The sequence below is a fragment of the Jaculus jaculus genome, chromosome 19 (genome assembly GCF_020740685.1).
Source record: "Jaculus jaculus isolate mJacJac1 chromosome 19, mJacJac1.mat.Y.cur, whole genome shotgun sequence".
Classification (NCBI taxonomy): Eukaryota; Metazoa; Chordata; class Mammalia; order Rodentia; family Dipodidae; genus Jaculus; species Jaculus jaculus.
The window spans coordinates 53182046-53187322 of NC_059120.1; the positions used below are offsets into that span (position 1 = coordinate 53182046).

Consider the following 5277-nt stretch of genomic DNA (forward strand, 5'->3'; position numbering starts at 1 on the left):
CAAAGTGGCACATGCATTTATTTGGGGGCTGTTTGTAGTTGCTGGAGGCCCTGTCTCTCTCTCTCTCTCACTCTCTGTTTCTCTCTCTCTCTCTTTCAAATAAATAAAATATTTTTTTAAAAATTTAAATGAAAATAATTTAAATGTAACAATAAGGGTCCCATTAAGAGTAATTGGAGCCAGACATAGTGTATGGTGGTGCACGCCTTTAATCCCAGCACTCAAGAGGCAGAGGTAGGAGGATCACCATGAGTTCGAGGCTACCCTGAGACTCCATAGTGAATTCCAGGTCAGCCTGAGCTAGTGAGAGCCTACCTTGAAAAACAAACAACAACAACAACAAAAAAAAAACAGAGTAATTGGAGAATCAAGGCCTTTCCTGTTTGCTGTGCTCTTCCCTGGACATTTGAGGTGACCTCAGATCAGGAAGGGCCTTATGCATGTTAAGGTCGTGAGGTGACTAAGGACTGGAGCCGGGGCCTCAATTTATCTTTTTAGCTTACTCCAGTGCCTTCTTTGGCTGGTATTCCCTCAGAACCTTGAGTAAGAAATCTCTCCCCGGAGCTCGGGCCTCTAGCCTGGCCATCTCCAAGTTCCTTGGAGCATGAGGGGATTCAGAGACAGCCTTTCTGTTCTAGGCTCTGTGGGTTCCACTGGTGAATCACATGCATGGGTGCCAAGAGTCCCCTCAGCACTGCCCTGTAGGCTAGGCACCCCTCGGCTCCCCCACCCAGGACCCAACAAAGGCTCCACGAACCATGAATAGTGAGTGGCTGTGCAACATGACGCCGGGACTGATTCCCATGGCCGGGGGACAGAATGACAGCCCGCGTCCATGGTAACCACACTGTCACCCAGATAGTGACCTCTCAGAAAGATCTGGACCCTTCTTGGTCCCCACCCCCAGAGCAAAAAAGCGCCCAGACGAGCCCACTCTTCTTTGAGGTTGCTCTGTTCTTAAGGGGTCCCTGTCCACCCCCCCCGCCATGCAGGAGACAAGGAGACAGGGCGTGACAAATATAGCCTTTCTGAATCATCACAAGCCACAGGAACAAATAAAACACAGACAGACCACCTGCCATAACACATGGGGGCCGAGAGGAGCTGAACGTGGACTCAGTTTCTAAGCCACTTGCAGAATATTTTTAAGTTGGGATATTTCTGCCCTGGAGTCACCCTGGAGACTGCTCTCCAAGAAGACTTATGGGACGGGTTATACAGGCCACACGCTCTGTACATTTCCCCAGAAACGGACTGACTGCAACAAAACCCCAGGGGGCTGTTTCATTATATGGGTTCAGGGCCCTGGGCGGCCCATTCTTTGCCATATTGGGGCATGGGATTTCTCTGTAACCCCAAAGGGCTATTGCATATACCCTCAAGTATGGAGATGGCAGCCCAGCTATTCGATCCAGCTCCATAACTTTAGGTGTTATTCTTATCTGCGTGTGTGCTCATTTGATGCATATTTTTATCTCAGTTCCTAAGAAATTATCAGGCTTAGTGAAGACATGACGGATGGGTGCAAGGGCAGCCTTTTAGGGCTTAAGATGAAAAGCTGCTTGTAGCGTGTGTCCTGGTTTTAAAATGCGTAATTTTAAAGTATTATTTAAAAAAATTTTTTTTAAAAAACCAGGGTAGAGAAATGGCTTAGCAGTTAAGGCGCTTGCTTACAAAGCCAAAGGACTCAGGTTCAATTCCCCAGGACCCACATAAGCCAGATGCACAAGGGGGCGCACGCATCTGGAGTTAGTTTACAGCAGCTGGAGGCCCTGGCATGCCCATTCTCTCTCTCTCTCTCTAATAAATAAAAAAAATAAAATAAAATATTTTTAAAAACCAAAAGCAAAAAAACAAGCATCATTTTCTTGAGGCTGGAGAGATAACACAGTGGTTAAAATGGTTGCCTGAGAAGCCTAAGGACCCAGGTTCAATTCCCCAGTGCTCACATAAGCCAGATGCACAAGTGGCACATGCATCCGGAGTTTGTTTGCAGTGGATAGAGGCCCTGGCACCCCCCGTTCTCTCTTTTTTTATCGGCCTCTTTCTCTCTAAATAAATAAATAAAAGTTCGTTTTCTTTATTGTTAAAAGGTGCTTCACGATTATAGTGAAGAAGCCCTGCATGGCTCATATTCATTGAGCAGCTACAGACTAATGAAGGCTTGACTGGAGTCAGTAAGACTGTCAGTAAGAAGACTGTGTCATATTAATACAGATAAACCTATCATTTTTACTTAACTATTTTTTATTTATTTATTTGAGACAGAGAGTGAGTATGGGCACACAAGGACCTCTTGCCACTGCAAACAAACCACTTTGTGCATCTGGCTTTACATGGGTACTAGGGAATCAAACTGGGGCCGTCAGGCTTTGCAAGCAAGCATCTTTAACCACTGAGCCTGTGATAAAAGAAACTAAGTGGGGGCTGGAGAGATGGCTTAGCGGTTAAGCGCTTGCCTGTGAAGCCTGTGAAGGACCCCGGTTCGAGGCTCAGTTCCCCAGGTCCCACGTTAGCCAGATGCACAAGGGGGCGCACGCGTCTGGAGTTCGTTTGCAGTGGCTGGAGGCTCTGGCGCGCCCATCCTCTCTCTCTCTCTCTGCCTCTTTCTCTCTCTGTCTGTTGCTCTCAAATAAATAAACAAAAATAAACAAATTTCTTAAAAAAAAAAAAAAGGAAAGAAACTAAGTGGGCATTTTCAAACTGGAAAATCTGCCTCAGATGATGTTCTAAAGGCCCTTGCCCCTGATCTGACAAGCCCCTCAGGGCCATATCCTGGTTTACTGTTTCTATTGTGCAAGTCCATACTAAAGACAGCAGGGCCCTGGGGCTTCCTCCCTATCTGTACAGCTGTGTCTTGCTTATAATATATTATATATGTTACCTAAGTACCATAGCCACAGGTTGACTCCTAAGCATAATGGCTCCCTCCCCACTTCCGTCACTGATAATTTGATTATTGGAATAACTTCCTGCATGGGTTGCTAGTCACATAGCTCTAGGAACCTGAAGCCACCAATAGTATGAAAGAACTTATGTTGATGTCAAGCTACCCACCAAACTGTCTATAAAATCATAACACATGAGCCAGGCATGGTGGCGCACGCCTTTAATCCCAGCACCCGGAAGGTAGAGGTAGGACGATCACCGTGAGTTCGAGGCCACCCTGAGACTACACAGTGAATTCAGGTCAGCCTGAGCTAGAGTGAGACCCTACCTCGGGAAAAAAAAAAAAATGGACTGAAGAGATGGCTGAGTGGTTAAGGTGCTTGCCTGCAAAACCTAAGGATTCAGGTTCAATTCCCCAGTCCCGACATAAGCCATATGCAAAAGGTGGCACATGCATCTGGAGTTTGTTTGTAGTGGCTAGAGGCCTTGGCACATACATACTTTCTCTCTGCCTCTTCCTCTCTCTCTCTCTCTTTCCCTCTCAAAAAAATAAAAATAAAAATAAAAAATAAAAAAACACCAGAACTCAGAGTTGGAGGGATAAACAAATTTGAGTTCCCCAACCTCTTAGAATGGTGCTTCATTTTCTAAGTGACCCAAGGTTTGAGCCCGAATTTCCACAAGCCACCTTCCCAGCCTAGAACCCATCATTTTAATACAAAGGGGATGGAGAGATAGTTTAGTGGCTAGGATGCTTGCCTGCAAAGCCTAAGGACCCGGTTTGACTCCCCAGTATCCTCATAAGCCAGATGCAAACGGTGGCACATGTGTCTGGAGTTCGTTTATAGTGGCTGGAGGCCCTGACGCATCCATTGTCTCTCTGTATCTGTTTCTCTCTCTCTCTCTCATACGAAAGAAGGAAGGAAGAAAGAAAGGAAGGAAGGAAGGAGAGAGAGAGAAAGAAAGAAGGAAAGGGCATTTAAAAGAAACTAGCATAAGGGCTGGAGAAATGTCTCCAGCCTACAAAGCCAAAGGACCTCGGTTTGATTCCCCAGGACCCACGTAAGCCAGATGCACAAGGTGGCGCCTGCATCTGGAGTTCATTTGCAGTGGCTGGAGGCCCTGGTGTGCCCATTCGCACTCTTTCTTTCTCCCTGTGTCATTCTCTCAAGTAAATTTTATTTAAAAATAAAATTTAATTTAAAAATAAAATATACTTTAAAAAGAAACTAGCCTAAGGTTTGGTGAGCTCATTGCGTGAAGCACATGTGTAGTGGCAGAAGTGACCACATGTGGCTGAAGTGACCACACAGTAGAGAGCAGGAGAGGAAGTAGACATAAAGAGAGTCCTAGAAAGCTGGTCCTCTGTACAAATGTTCTCCTGCCTCAAGTTGTTCAGGAGTATTTGTCCACTTTCTGTAACTGTAATAGTACATCGGAGGCTGGATAATATTTTCTCGTGTATTGTATTAACTTTTCCAAGTTTCATTAAGCTCAGAATGAGTTACAGTAATTTTTTAATATTTATTTGAAAGGGAGCAAGAGAAAAGGGCAGATAGAGACACAGAGAGAGAGAGAGAGAGAGAGAGAGAGAGAGAGAGAGAGAGAGAGAGAACGGGCACACCAGGGCCTCTAGCTACCACAGATGATGTACAGCTATCCAGATGCATGTGCCACCTTGTACAACTGGCTCACATGGGTCCCGGGGAATCGAACCTGGGTCCTTTGGCTTTGCAGGCAAGCTCCTTAACTGCTAAGCCATCTCTCCAGTCCTAAAATGTTAATTATGTCTTACAAAAACACTTCAACATTATATTTGTAGTCATTTTGAGGGACCATAATGACCTCAGTTGTCCTTAAGTCTCATAAAATGGCATCAGTATCGCCAGCTGTTTCTAAATTTCTGTAGAAACACATTCAGAGAAGCAGAGTAATTGGCTGGCTGCAGCTGGATGATCTATAAAGAGGTTTGGGAAGCTGAAAATGCCTGGCGCAGACTCTCAATGGGCCTCTTGGCTACATCACATTATGGTGGGTGGCAGATCATGGTAGGAGCACGTGAACAGGAAGGCATCACGTCATGGGACAGGAGACCAGAGAGAGACTCAAAGGCCTACCTTGCTTTCATAAAACAACTCACTCTTTCAAGAACTCAGAGCCCCAAAAGAGCTACCTTAGTCCCCTCTGAGAGCTTGTCCCCACAGTGGCCTAAGGGCCTTTTACTTTTGGGGGGTGGGTTTCCGAGTTAGGGTCTCACTCTAGCCCAGGCTAACCTGGAATTCACTATCTATTCTCAAGGTGGCCTTGAACTCATGGTGATCATCCTACCTCTGCCTCCCTAGTGCTGGGATGAGCCACCACACCCGGCTCCTCTTTTTTTTAAGATTT

The 5277-nt window shown here is 45.8% G+C and overlaps 1 non-coding gene across 1 annotated transcript; it reads right to left on the bottom strand.

The window, feature by feature from the left end:
* Window positions 1–4703: 4703 nt before the first annotated feature.
* On the bottom strand, window positions 4704–4834 carry LOC123456161. Its single transcript, XR_006634375.1, has one exon. It is a non-coding gene; the product is annotated as a small nucleolar RNA SNORA33 (small nucleolar RNA).
* Window positions 4835–5277: the final 443 nt, after the last annotated feature.